Source organism: Thermobia domestica, chromosome 4, assembly GCF_964235325.1.
Source record: "Thermobia domestica chromosome 4, izTheDome1.hap1.1, whole genome shotgun sequence".
Lineage (NCBI taxonomy): Eukaryota > Metazoa > Arthropoda > Insecta > Zygentoma > Lepismatidae > Thermobia > Thermobia domestica.
This window is the reverse complement of record NC_137457.1, coordinates 55,917,097-55,933,342: the sequence shown is the minus strand read 5'-3', so window position 1 is coordinate 55,933,342 and position 16,246 is coordinate 55,917,097. Positions and strand designations below refer to the sequence as shown.

At 33.4% G+C, this 16,246-nt stretch overlaps 1 long non-coding RNA gene across 9 annotated transcripts in view; it reads right to left on the bottom strand.

Annotated features, from left to right (window-relative positions):
• LOC145683311 (uncharacterized) overlaps positions 1-16,246 on the bottom strand; it is a 621,166-nt gene that overhangs the window by 81,998 nt on the left and 522,922 nt on the right. For all 9 annotated transcript variants that reach the window (XR_014131013.1, XR_014131019.1, XR_014131017.1 and 6 more), the window contains one exon: positions 8,791-8,814. This is a non-coding gene — a long non-coding RNA (uncharacterized LOC145683311). The remainder of the gene's footprint in view (positions 1-8,790; positions 8,815-16,246) is intronic.

Sequence of the window (16,246 nt, the reverse complement as noted above, 5' to 3'; positions counted from 1 at the left end):
CAGCAAGAAAAGTAATACAATAGACAACTGAACAAAATACGTAGCAAAATACGTTGTCACAGTAGAATGGGTTTACATAGGGTCCTATCCGTCTGCATCTTCTTCTTCTACAGTTTCTTGATCAGTGGTTTTCAATGAACAAATAATCCTATAAAACTGTTTGTATTGGTCAGGTATGTATTTGATGATTTGTGAAGAATCGTTGATCATTTTCTGGTTGATCGAGACTTGCCAATCGTATGCCTTTGATGTTGGCAGTGCAACGTTTGTGACATTACTTTTGAGTAATCGAAAAATATCAGTTCTTAGTCCATTGATAAACTTATGAGCTTGCACATAACCTGGAGATTCTGCTTTGTAAACAGTGTCTCTATTTACTTACTTGGAATTTCACTGTTTTGTCCACAATGCTACCTGAAGATTTCTAAAGCGGTTACCACCAATGTTTAAAATCTAAGATTTCTTCATTGACGACAACTTCGTAAACCTGAAATGGAGGATCAGTATTTGTTGCATTCGTAATCATGTGGTTATACTGTGCTGGTTTAAAAATTCGATTGTGTCGTTTGAGTTCTGGTTTGATTACAGCATAATTTCGGTCACATGGTAAAAACTGTGACCTCTGACAGGCAAATATTGGTGTATAGTGGGAACCGTTATGATACAGTCAGGCTGAAAAGCATTCGTGTCATTGAATGATTGCAGTTTTGACCACCACTTGTATCACTGAAAACATGTAAATCTGTAACTGATTGGAGCAAAAAGTTCTCCATAGATTGTGCAATGCAAAAATAAGGCGAAGTATCGTAAAGAAAACAGAGGACTCTGGTGGTTGTCTACTTGCACACAGTCTCACAGTTGTGGTCGTGTCCTGTAGTGACTGTAAGAAGGAAATAAGAAACGTAGTTATTCCCTTTTTCTAATCAGCAAGAGATTTTGCCTTCTACATTGGTCACATAGAGTTGCCCAAACATTCCAACTTTCTACTCAACGATGCAACTATCTTAAAGGAACACATCTGCTATCTCAGGTTAAAATCGCAAAAAAATGTACTTATTCCCTTTTTCCAATCAGTGGTTCATTTATTTATACATTATTTTAATGTAAATCCTGTATATGTGCATATCAAATAGATGAGTATTGGAATTATACACTTACATGCTACATGAAAGGATAGGCCCGTAATTGGACAGAAAATTTGAAATTATCCACCAATTTGATGTTTCACAGAATAGTTTGAACTCGTTTCGTCCCTCTGATTTGCAAATATCCTTCCAAGATCCGGGCGCACCATGACATTACTATTTTTCATTCGTTTTATATTTTCGGACGCCAAGACTCTTTGTTTTCAATAGTACTATTTCCGGCGCTCTCGTAATAAGTCGTGTTTCTTTTCACGTTTCAACTTGGGAAAAGCATCGAATAATAACACGTTAGTTTGCTACAAGGATATTTTTGTTTCCTCAGTAGTAAGCACAAGAAATCAGATAACGATATATAAGTCAGTCAAACAGAAAATGAAATGAAATGAAATCTTTGCTATGCTGGTTAGGCTAAAGGATACGGAGGTGATAAGTAATGAATGAAAATGGTGGAATGAAGAAAGTGGGAGGAAACGGGAGAACTCCGACAAAATCCACGCACGCGGTGTTTATCCACCAAAAAGTTTACGGGGGCTGGGATCAAACACGAGACACCAAGTACCAGAGGTGAATGCTCTACCACTGAGCCACCGAGGCCCCGATTACTCAAATAGAGTCCTTCGATGCAGAAGGCAGTATTGAACAGTAAACTTCTGCAGTGAAAACAGTCAATAAACAGGGAGATATGGACTTCAATCAAAGTGACGTCATGTTCATAAATGTTATTAGTGATAGAAAGGATTCATTCCCGTTTGTGATCTTTTCAAAACAGTTTGAGAAAAAAGTCTTTCCTCTTCAAAACTCCCGTTATCCTCAAAATTTTCTTGTTATTTTACGATAGGCCTGTCCATATATAGCTTCTGTTTCTCTGTGTAGTAAATATGATTTTTTTTTAAATTATTAACATGGTGGTAGGTGTAGGTTTATTTACAGTTAAATTACATTTCACAATATACATGTAAGTTAGAACAAAGACTATCACTTACTTCTGAATTTATCACAGCTTTCAACTATAATTGTCTAAGTCAAAATTCATAAGGGTTCTTTGCCCATCAGGAAAGGGACCAATCTTTCGTTTTCAATAATAGTAATTGGAAACTATGATTTAGTTGATAGAAGGGCCATTGAGATCTGATTATTCCGTTTCCTTTTTCTCACTTTATAGAGCCGGTTCTAGATGGTGGAATTTGGTGATTAGTTTGATTCCCGTATATTTGAGTAGTGTAATAATACGGATTAATATTACTAGGGATATGTACTAATATTGTTTTTTTTTTAGGTTTTTGTGGAATGTTGCATGTATGTGTGCGTGTAACATTAGTATTTTGAGCGTAGCGATGGGGGAATGCAAATGTGATGTATTTGTTTATGGACAGGGTATTGCTGCTCATCGATTATTCATCTCCTTTGTTCCGTTCCTTATAAGTACATTGATTCATAAAGTATATTCATAGTAATTGCGTACCGTAACTACATAATATATTGCTAATTCCTCCGATAACAGAGTCCAAAGCGTGTTTAGAACTCCAAAGTGTGTTTTTAATACCACTGGCATTTCATGCCGAGTTGAGAACTATTCGAAGCTAGGTTTTTGTTACTCCGGTACTTAACGAACTAGTCAACATGAAAATGACCATCCTTTTCCAAGTAATGATGAGCATATATTCGTTCTGGTCCATATGAATAGGAATCTAGATAATCAACTTTGTAAATTAACTTTCCTGAAAAGAACAGTCATTTGTATAGTCCAGTAATTAAATAATTAATAATAATAAACTTCGCTTTTCCTCTTAACTCGAAGTTTGTCTATGTGATTTTTTGGCATTCCGCAGTTTAAATTCTCTCCTTCCGTTGCTTTCTGTGAACGATCGCATTGTTAAGATTTTCCGGAATATAACCGCATGTATTTAGGGTTATTGAGTTTCCGCTGCATACAAAAAAAATCGTGCATCTATAGTGAATTATACTATGGTTTGTTTGAAAGTATCTGATTTGCAAGTATAATTCGCAAGTATAATTAGAGTTTTGTAGTAGTGTTGATTTTAATATATATATATATATATATATATATATATATATATATATATATATATATATATATATGTATTGAGATTGCTTCGAACAGTTTTTGGCGTAATTGTAAAGTATAGAATGTCTAAAAATAAATCGACATCATCGAAATGAATAAATATATAAGTGAGAAATGATAATGTTAATTATAAATATTGTCGTGCGAGTGAATAAATAAGAAGAGACCAATGCGTATATGTGCACAAGCGGTAAATTTTATTACGATGTCTTGATTGTATTTATATAATGATAAATATTTAGTACACTAACAATTACGTTTAAATATTGTGTGGGGAGAGTGTGTTGCGGAAAAACGTTAGATTGTATCTTCACTTTGCGGCTTGACATTTAATAGTAATCGGACATACTAACTGATCATTCAGATTGACGATACTAATAGTGCTCATATAGGAATGATTCCGGATATTTTCCTGATAATCACACAGCAGAATAACCGTTTGCTGAATTGGCACAATTTAAAAATATGCCTTCCGTTTATATTTGCGATAGTGCTCTGAAACTTTTAATTTTTCCACGTCATCTGAATAGGCTAATTTCACTATTGCTAGAAGAAATGGCAAAATGAATAGGATCGAATAGTATAGAAAATTTGCTACAGTGGAATACCGTTATTCCGTAGGAAGTTGTCGATCCTCCCTCTCCAAATATTTTCCGTTTCGTTAGTTTTAAAGTAAGTAGCGATTGACATTAACTACCACAAGTTTGGCGCCGTTACGGATGAGGGAGCTACTGTTGAGATTTGGCAAATAACATACTAGTACAAAATTTATTTTACTGATTTTCTTTTTAAAATTTGGTAACTTTTATTAAGAATGTTTTCTATTTTATCGACCCTATTCTAGTTTTCATACTATACTTGAAGGTCTTCTCAGTTTCTAAAGTGTCGGACAATTATTCTTTATTTAGAAATTATAAATTAAGAGACAATACCAACCATTCTGTTGGACCGGTCGTAATATGAACAAATTGGTCCCAGAAACAGTTATGAGTCAATCACTACACTGAGATCCACCATTCTTGTGAGATTGTTGCACAGAAAGCATGGACTCGTTCTCGGGCACTCGGAGACACAGTTGGGTTACACAATTTAGTAGGCCAACTTTTTTCGGCATAGGGAAATATATTTTGCTGTAGATTGTTTTATGTGTTAATTCGACCACTAATCTTTACAGTTATAGTTTACCCGCTGATTTTTTTCACGCCATTTTTCTTTTCTTTCTTTCTATTCTTTAGCAGCCCTCTATAATCATCTTCAAGATTTTTTATTCTTTAACCTTCGCACCCTCCAGTTTTGAACATTACAAATATCCACCCATTAATATATATCATTTCAATCTAAACTACCAAATTTGATGTGAAAAGACAACATTCATGGATGTATTCGTTGATGTAAAATATTGACGAAACGTTTCTCTATTATATTTCGAGCCACTGTAAAAGTGAGCGATTGTTCAGTACAAAATAAAATCTTAATTTTTTCATTATTCATTAGGAATTCCTATGGATTATCAGTCATCTGTACTTTTTTTCTCTTGGTAACCATAAACGTAAATCTTATAGTTCTTTTGCGTCCAAATTTAGTGTTCCCCTTTTAGCATTATATATTTGTACATATGCTTGTACATTTGTGCATTATATATTTGTACATTTGTGTTCTCATATCTGATATGCGACTTAAATGTCTGCCAGTTTAAATTAAATGCTTGAGAATACTAGTCTCATCATATGTGCGGTCAGTTACAACAATTCGCGATCTATTTGGATTATCTTATGTAAAGTGTTACAACCTAAAAATAATGTTTTCGGAGTTATTGATTTGAAAGTTTAAACGATTATTGAGTATATATATATATATATATATATATATATATATATATATATATATATATATATATATATACATATTAAAGTGAAATGTATAATGGTGAATTGAATAAATAAATATATGTAAATGGTCTTGGTACCTACCGCGAATGGTCCTTGGCTGTTACAGTTCCGAAATATCCAACGAATATAAAATGTGAATATTAGAAGATACCGCCGCATGTTATATATTCTCTTCAATCTTTGTGATATTATTTAGTATCATAAGTAACGACGAAGAAAGTCTGCAATACACTAACTGCATGAAGCATGGGATTAAGGCAATGTCATCGTAACCCTAATGTATCCTTAAATATACCCTCAAGTTAGTAAACCGAAATTCTTCTCTAAAACTACACCTCAATTCCATCCCTCCCATCCGAATACTCACACTTGATCAGTGTTTCCACCTCAATAATCGTGCTCATGGTACAAAAGCAAAAAATCCTTCTGATATTAAAAATTATCGGTTATATATATGCATACTTTGTGAATCTGACGATAGATGTGTATACTTGCCAGTCCAACAACATTTATGTACTATATATTAACTGAAAAATAGTCAGTGAATGGTTAGTAAGTAAATGACAGAAGAAGTAACCGTCACCCTGATGTCATTGACAAAACGTTCTCTCTAGATCCCAGAAATGGGAGGAATGTATTCGATAGGTACTTCGACGAACAAAATATGTGTCAGTTACGATTAGTAACGTAATCTTGTGTGTGTGTATAAGAAACGAAATGAAGTGAAATGCATGGACAACAAAAATGATGATTCGAAAATAGGTATGATATTATAGACCGTTTGAGAGTGCAAGACAGAACTCGTATAATTACTTTAAATATTTTCGTATATGAGATAAAACTCATTTCTAACCATTTCAATTTTTTAACTAATATTATTCGTATGAGGGAACAATTGTCTCCTCGGGATTTATTCAGAATTTATCCTCAAGTAATAACCTTCGAACATAAAACACATCTTAATAGCCATTCAAGTTGCCTTACCATATTTCTATAATTATCCAGCAATCTTTCACATATAGTACCTATTTCCTTTCTCCTTTTCCTCCTTTCCTCTGCTTCTTTTTTCTCTCTATTCCTTTCCCTTTTTCTAATAAAACTGAACTTACGTGCCAGACTGGTAGACACTGAGATAAGGTGAATTATCCAAGCTGGAAAATTTTCAAATGTGGTTCGGGTGCAGAATCATGTGCACATAATAGGACGAAAGGAAAAATGTACGAAGAAGTACTGAAGGAAACTAACCAACGATGAGAGATCATGAAGGTGGTAGAGAAAGAGGGAACAGCGTGTTTAGGAAGCTTATTTGGTAATCCGTTTGGACAACCGTGTTGACAGAGGGAATATGATTATTCAAAGATAAAAAAATTGAAATGGTTAGATATGAGTTTTTATCTCATATATGAAAATATTTAAAGTAATTATACGAGTTTTCTCTTGTGCTCTCATACGAGTTATAATATCATACCTATTATCGAATCATCATTTCAGGTGTCCCGTAACTGACACATATTCTGTTCGCCGAAGTACCTATGAATTACATTTGTCCCATTTTCTTCTGTCAACAGAGAAGGGCAGAAGACAACCTAGAATAATAAAACCAAGAATAGAATATCTGAATGGAGTTACGAACAAAGATCTTATTAAAGTATAAAACAACTTTCACACGAGAGAGAAAAGTTTTAAAATTTCCAATTGAGCACCAAAATATGACTGAAGTGAGAAAAAATATTATAGTGTACTGTCGTAGAAGATGATATATTTCACTTTCTCCAAATTTGTTGGCAAGACAAGGAACACCTAAAAGTGAAAATACTTAATTTCGAGATACTATTTGCATTACTGAAAGAACCAAATAGACAAGTACTGATGCATAATTTAACGTGTATTTTATCCATGATGTTAGTTAAAATTTGAACCATATTGAAGTAGTTTCTTGTAGGTACACGAACCAATGTTTTACCTCTCAATATATTCCATCAATATACTTACCTCTCAAGCCAGCATCTAAGGTATCCCGTCATTAATTATACACCTAACTCTGAGTGCAAAACGATCCTATATAGATAGGCTACACATTATATACGTTGTGAAATATCATAATTTACACAATTTCCTCCACGAAGTTCTTTATATAAACAAATCTGAATCACAAGACATGAGACAATCTAAAACATGAATTTAATATACCAAAGAAACCTTAAAGATATGAACCTTGAATTTTAACCAAAAATGCAAAATAATATTCTAATTTGAGAAGTACGAAGAAGTTTTTGGTTTCGTTCGTCAGTTCCTTTGCGGATCCTGGCCTTTTGGGCTATCTTTTTAGACTTTCAGTCAAGCAGCTACTGCATCGTCACTATTTATCCTAGGATCATAGTTCATACCTCATTCACTTCAGAATAAAGCTGGCGTTCAAATAGTATTACTTGCATGCCCATAACATATACCAGGAGTGAGAAAATTGATGTCGAAAGGAAAATTTTGAGGGGAAAATTTTTGTGTCTAACTATGGGCCCCCTGGCCCCTCCTGAGGAAACATAGAGACCTCCAAAAAATCCGGTAAATTGTACTTAGTAAACTAAACGCGGGTTCCAAATTTCAAGTTTCTATCTTCAACAGTAATATCGGCGGGAGAAATTTTATCAGGAATTCCCACAATGCCCAAAATGACCGCAAAACACCATGATCTCAAGGGAAAAAATTCCTGAGACATACCTAATTACACTAGGGTCATCTTTCGCCCATCATTCTCTTCAGAATAGAACTGCCTTGCAGACGGTATGAATCACATGTCTCTATCGTGTATGTAAGACGGGAAATTCCCGACCAACGGGATTATTGGACTAAAAATCCCTCTTTTGAACTTTTGTCCCTCTGGACCCCCCTGTTTTTACGCAGAATTCGAAAAAAATTGTGGTAAATACTACTCGGTGGACTGAATGTTTGTGCAAAATTTCAATCTTCTATGTGAAAAAATAGGCCCGCCAGAAAAAAATGTACCGACCATGCCCCACTTTTACCCTATACAGAAGTATATTTGGATAACAATTTACTGAGACGGCCCTAATTACCCTAGAATAATACTTCGACAGTCATTCTCTTCAGAATGGGCCTGCCTTTTAGACGGTATAACACACCTGTTTCCATCATGTATTGAGGCGGGAAAATCTTGAAAAACGGGATTTTTTGGGTCTAAAAATCCATTTTTTTCAAATGTTTTCCCCTATGTACCCCCCTGTTTTATCACTGACATCGGAAAAAATCTGATAAATACTACTCGATGGAATGAATGTCTGTGCAAAATTTCAATCTTCTACGTTCTAAAGTAAGCCCACCAAAAATCATGAACATAGGCTTAATAAGGGAAAAAATATAATTTAAGATTATGACGTCATCACCTCCTATGTCTGGACACAGGACGGACTGAGACCATACATAGTGTCTTCTACAATGTCTCTGGACTTGAAAAACAAAAAAAAACGGACGAAAAAGCTAAAATAGAAGAGAAATAACGCAATGTACCATGAAAAACGCATATGGTACAACATGTACCACAGGATCTTCAAAGGATCGTCCACAGTTATCAATAGAATACAATCGCAAATCCTAGTGGCGTAGCTAGGATAGATTTATGAAAAAAGAATAACTGTACTTAAACAATTCTTACCGTTCGAATCTCTTCGTCCATGCCCTGAAATTATAAGAATTGTACGTTACACTTCTTTACCACTTTGTCTTAAATGAAAATTATGAAATACATAATTTCTCAATATATTGATAACAAAATAAGTACTGCAACCAGATGAGGTACGGGATTCTTTCTAAAAAAGGATGATTGTATCTATGTAATTGTATTATTAAGTATCGTGAAGTGAGTTCCTTTATTTTGGGCATATAATAATCTTATAGTACAATCTAATAAATCACCATCTTATCTGCAATACAGAACATGGTAGCAGCGTTTCCCTAACAATAAGAAGCTATAATTATGAATTATACATACTAGACTCCTGTAATAAATATCACTGTGACTATAAATGCCAACTATGATACTATCACAATCACTCTTAACTGTGTATTTCGTCATGTGAGTCAAATAAATCAATACGAAGAAGCATTGTCAAAGCTTTTGGCCATTCTCTGCTTTCTCCTGCAGTAAGTGTTGCCAATGAGATTAACGTATTGCAATCGATATATCAACTACAAAATTACTTTATGAGTATTTCCTTCCTGAACATTACAAAATTAGTTATAACATTTATGGCACTATGCCAGTACGCCGTACGTTGTTCTAATTTTAGACCGCAGAACGGGCCTTAAGTTTTATGTTATGGCTGTGGAGGTTTTTCTGGTGTTTTATCCCCATATGCTATCTTAGCTCTCTCGACCCATGTACTAGTCTGTACTAGTCTTTGAAAGGATGAATCTTTACTTTCTCGAAACTATAAATAGTTTTACAAAGATGGTATTTTATGACTGAAACCATAAAAGTATCAGCTTATTGCCAAAAAAATTGCCAGATGTGCTGAAAAGTATTGTTGGTAATTATATCATAATATTTGGCACATATAATGCATACCACTCTCTTCTCACTATATAAAATGTCCTAATTATAATTAGTTTTTTGACAGTAACCTATTTGTGCCATACAGAATGTGGTTTAAATTTTTGTTGACGATGCAGCAATTCCATTTTATAGGCAGCATAAAAATTTGTTTCCAGTTCTACGTGTTTGAACATGTCTGCTCAAAACGTAAAGTAGAAAAACAATCTCACGGAGTACATGAAGGATCACGACCAACGATAAACAGTTTCTTTGAAAACTGGAAAATACGGTTGGACATCACGAGTGGACCACCTTCTGTCAGTTTCTTGTACATTCCTATGTAATGAACTTGCACATCGATCATCCAGCAACAAGGATTAACATCATCCAACCCAGTACTACTGTCGCTTTTTCCGCCACTCCATGCTAACAGAAAATCTTGGTCGTCATCTCCTTCTAAATCAATGTGACTTAATGACCCGTCAAATGCTGATAGTTCACCAAGCACATCTACAATATTTCCAGCATCCACATAATCATGCATGTGTGTGGAAGCCATTTTATCAAACTAGAAACGTCAAGCTCAATTAGAAAGAATGGTGACATATGTTGGCTTTACGGTTAATGAAAGACTTCTCTTCAATGTAGTAGTAACGAATGTCGAGTACGTCCGTTAAAATACATTTAAAATGTAAAACATACGTTGTAGGGACAAAAATACTATCAACGTATGCTGTACGGTAAACATGCAATAGGGCATTAGAATGATTCAACGCTCCCTGATATAAGTGTTAAACGTATACTCAACACATACCAACGTGATAAAAATCCACTTTCCAACGTAAATGTGAAGATCGTGTTTCATTATCTTACAACATATTTACAATGCAAATTTTTCACGTAATGCTTGTATGCATAATAAGAGCAAGATATGATAACATACTTTTCGTAACACCGTATGTCATATGAAGGTTTTCAATTATCTTATGCATGTAGAATAAAGAATATGCATGTAGAATAAAGAAAATAATTGCTACATTTAAATTTAATAATGAAATGTTTTACCAACTTATTGCTGATATATATATACATAAGGCTGACAAAGCTTCTCACTTCAGCAGTATAAAGTTGAATATATAGAGAGGTGAAACATTGGTTCGTCTACCTAGAAGAAACTACTTCAATATGGTTCAATTTTTAACTGATATCATGGATAAAATACATTTTAAGTTACACTTCAGTTCTTGTCTATTTAATTCTTTCAGTAATGCAAATAGTGTCTCGAAATTAAATATTTTCAACTTTAGGTGTTCCTTGTCTTGCGAACAACTTTGTAGGTCTTGTCCAAATTCAACAATATTTGGAGAAAGTGAATTATCTCACCTTTTACGACAGTACAGTAAAATAGTTTATCTCACTTCAGTCATATGTTGGAGCACAAAGGAAAATTTTAAAACTTTTCTCTCTCGAGGGAGAGTTGTTTTATACTTTGATAACATCTTTGTTCGTTACTGCATTTAGATATTCTATTCTTGGTTTTATTATTCCAGGTTGTCTTCTGCCCTTCCCTCTCTCAACACAGTTGTCCAAACGGATTACCAAATAAGCTTCCTAAACACGCTGTTCCTTCCTTTTCTACCACCTTCATGATCTCTCATCCTTCGTTAATTTCCTTTAGTACTTCTTTGTACATGTTTCTTTTCGGTCTATTATAATCGCATGATTATGCACCCCAACTACATTTGAATTTTTCCCAGCTTTCATAATTTACCTTATCTCAGTGTCTACCAGTCTGACACGTAAGTCCCTTCGTCCACACCATTGAATTGATAAATCATTTCCGATAATCCAGCGACACATTTCTTGATGTCAGCGGCTCTTTCTTCCAATTGCATGCTTATTTAGCTCGTACTATTCTTTTTCCTGTGTATTATTAAATACTTCCGTCCGAGAATACTTGACTTGTTAAATAGGAAAGCGTCTTAAAGTTTTAGATTTATCCTTTTTATAGCCCCTCTCTGTATTGTTCCTGTGCACATTGTCATTTAGATTTTCTTCTTATTTATCTTCGTTTCCAGTATTTTTCACTACATTGTTCTAGTTTGCAAGTGCCTCCTGCAAGAAACGTTTCTCTTCTCAGCTGTGAGTACTATGTCAACAATAAACCTGACTGTGCTGAAAACATGGCCATTTATCTTTACACCTTTCTCGATCCTATCCATTTTATTCATAAATTCTTCAACGGAGACGTTGAAAAGGAAAGGTGAACATGCTCGTCCTTGCTTTACTCCTTTATATATTTCCGTTTCCATTTGATGTTTTCTTATAACAGCTAGTTGTTTTAAAGCTGTTATATCATTCTTCTGTCTCTGTAATCCAACTCCAGTTTCTTCAACGCTTTGAATATGCTATTTCAATCTATCTTGTCAAAAGATTTCCCTATATCTACAAATGGTTTATTTGTTCTGGTGTACTGTTGAATGATGAACCGTAGACTCGGTTTTGTTTCCCCTAATTCAGTTTTCCTCCTTATTCCATACTGGTCGTCTGATAGCCGTTCTTCGATTTTCCTGCCACTCGTTTTGTGATAATTTTGCACAGTATTTCCGATGCACGGGAAAGCAAATTTATATTCAAAGTGAAAATATATATCTATATATTGATATTATTGGCGAACATCCACACAATTGTATTGCATATGGTATTAATATGCCAATAGTTCCATACTAAAAATTGAAGACGAAAATTCAAGGCGGAGTGTTATATTGTGCTGTGAAAATCAAGAGACTATGCAGTTTCGTTCATGTACTCATTTACTTTCAGTCGACAGTTATCTCCGGATAAGCATCAGCTATAACGAATTGCTTGTGACCGCTTTATATACGAATCTCTTTGTTAAAAAGATGTATGTGTGACAAGCGAAATTTGTTGGAAACAACATAAAACTGATTTTTTAGCAATTTATGAAAAAAAAATGTGTCGGTGCACCTTGTTATTTATCATTTATTAGCTTCATAGGATATAAGGGCAACATGGATATATTATTGAGAACGAAGTTAAACTACAAAATAGATTACACATAATTAATCTAACACAACTCAAGTAACAAATTTCATCTTGTCTACACAATTGAAATTGATTCCTACTTGAAAGACAAAATATGGTTGTTTTTATCAATAATTATGACATGAATTAGAAACTCTAAACACTTAATTAATTAAGTTAATATATATTTCTATTAAACTGTAATAATGCCATGTATTGGCACAGTGGGTTTGAATTTAACATGTAAAGATGCAAAGTAAGTAATATGTCTAACGAGACGTACAGTTATTGAGATTGCCATAACATCCAAGATTAAAAAGATTTCATCCCGCACCATTAGGACATTGACAAAAGAATAATCGAAATACTATTATCTCCACCTAACTTAGTAATAAATCTTGAAGTAAATAAATAAAATTACAGACAAATGTACATATATATACACTAAATATAAAACACAAATGAAAGTAAAAATATTTTAAAATTCAATAAAAATTATAATCTCAAATTCTATAAATCGATATTGTCAACCCCCCTTGTGTGCCTTTTATAGTAATCGCATAGCTCATAACATAGAGACATTGTACTCAGAACATGTTCTATAATGTACAGGAAAATTTTAGTGAACTTATCTCAGGAAAGCAAACACCATGTCAAGTTTCATTATTAAAAATTTGTATTTTGTCAGTAAAGTGTTTTGTCAGTAATGTGTACTGTGCATTGTTTGCAAAGAATATGCAAACCATATCACATCACAACTCGCAAATCCTAATTATGTTCTCTATTTGATGATCAGATAGCAAACACATACCTTTCGAATTAATGTAGTTGGTTTTCCCCTGGAAACAAGGTGCAGCTTAACAAACTCCAACAACTTGGAACGATGTAACTACCAAGATTTTAGAACTTCAAACGATGGTAGAAGTTATAATGTATAACAGTCCACCATGACTGGTAACTCTTCGCTAATACTCTCGTTGTCCGCTGACTTTCTCTAACCCTCTCTGAATGAATGACCCTGAATTCATGATCTCCTTCGAATGAATGAGCTAATCCATCCTTGGTAAGTATATATTTGGAACACGTCCATGTCTAAACTGCTGCCTTGCATTACGACCAATAAATTTCTCTTTTTTTACCGGTCGACAGAATATAATAACAGCAATAATAATAAATATAATGATTATTATTCCAAAGTAGAAATAAATAATTAAAATATTAAACAATTATAACTGAAAAATGGAAAATATATTTTAATGTATTTTAAAAAACTGATTTCACACTATTCATTGTCTTGAAAGAAATCTACTGTGCTGACATTAAGCAAAATCACGCTTATTGATCAGAAGTTATCAGGATGTTGTCCTAAGCAACGATCCTACCAGTGAAATTAAATCTCTATTCCTTTCTCACAAAAGATCTTGTATTGTAGGTTAGTAATTAAACTGAGAAATTTGTAACTGCGCTTAAATTGAAATGAAAAATAACCTGTTCAATGTGTTTATTGCTTCAGAAATAACAAAGAAACATCCATCATCGCATATACCTGACAGTTGCCTAGACAGTGAGTTTGGCCTCAACACAGCAGCTCGTATCTTCATATATCCATTCATTAGACTTAATACATATGAATAGGGCCTGCTAGCGCCTGCTAAGAAACTGGGATATTATACCTCAGGGTTGTCTTGTAGTGTAAAAAAATGATAAGATTAAAGGTCATCTTACATTATAATTACTTATTCTGACGAATATTACAAAGTTATAAAAGCCATGCCATCACACGAACATTAAATGAAACATTATTATTACTACTACTAATAAATTATTTATCGTGAGTTAAGAAAGAGCAGAGGAGCGGATTAATGACATTGGCGATACAATGTACCAATATTTCCAGCTCTATTTACTTCTTCGAATAATTATTACTTAATATGAAAATTCTTTAATTATTCAACAATAAAAAAAATATGAAGAATGATATATTTACATAAAAAAACATATATGGAATGTGAGACATTGACTTGAACTAAAAAAAATAAAATCGTTCATTGCTGCATTATGCTAGAAGCTGGTTATAAATAAATCCCAATTTCCAGCCTGGCACCACTAACCAGACAATATGATAACAACAATATAATTTGTATTTCTTAAATTGGTTCATTTCTAAATATTGCATGAATCGTAAGGTAACAAGATAGAGGTTTTCTGAGGTAGGCAACTGTGAATGATTGGTACCGTCGAAGTTTATTTCGTACGTTAGCATTCATTAATTACAAAATTTAATAATCAACTAAAGAATTTTGAATATTATGAAAATCGAGAATTTATATTTGTCACGCGATTGCAGCTATAAGACATTCCCACTATGAACCTGAAGTGCATGACGTTACCGGTCATCATCATCATCTACGAATCATCATCATCATCACACTGTTCAAAAATAATTAAAAATTAAAGAAATTTCTTTATCAATGATTAGTTTTATTTCTCACTGCCGCTAGTGCCACCACTAGGAACTAGACAAAAAACTTTGTATTTAAACCTATTGCAAAATTTATCGTATTAATCAGTCATCCTGAGATTCCCACAGCAGCTATCCGAACACCTGTGAAGTAAAAAATTGATTAGGGATTGCCTTATAATACAATTATACCATCCAGCACCTTTCGAGTCCCAAGTAAACTTTCTCGTTATGCCTGCAGTATATTCCCATGACTGATAGAGATTATCTGACGGTGTCAGAACACCACATTACAGTATTACAAACGAATCATCATCTTGGTGTAAAGTCCATAGTCTACACTGAAATTCACGTACCAAGTCCTACTCGGGTTATTTCATTGCTTCTACCGTCATTATCAAATGTTCCAATCAATAATTTTGCATAGGTAAAATGGCCCAAAATGTAAATTTGATAAATTAAATCGAATAATAGCAGCACTCGCCCCAACGCATAAACCGATTATGTTTTTTCAAAATTATATCCATACGTCACACCTAACAACTTATGCCGAGCTATGAACAAACTAGAATTTATTTCTGTAAGAACATTATTGCCTTGAATCAGATTTATCATTCAAAATTTACTCCCGTAATTCCTAAATAAATGTTGATACTAAGTTATTTTATCCAAAAATGTATAAAATATCTATTTTATACAGCACTATTTCTTTACTTCCTCATTGAATTTCGCTCGTCAGTTGTTTTGTTGCTATTAATGTCAACTGCCCGTACTTATAAATGGCAAGCACCGATTAAGAGAAGGAATTACAGCCATCAACGTTCATGCACTTTTCGACATCGTTTGCAATATTAATAGTTAAAAATTCGTATTAATTAATTTCTTTATGTGGAAAATAGACTAAGTTAAAAATATAAATAACTACATATAATGAGAATGCACTATACTGATAAAGAAATTTTAGCTTGCACATTTGTTACTGTAGCTAAATTTTGATTAAAAGTTTATAAATGTTGGAACTTAAAAATATATCTAATCATGTGTAGTCCTTAAGCAATATATACAATTTAA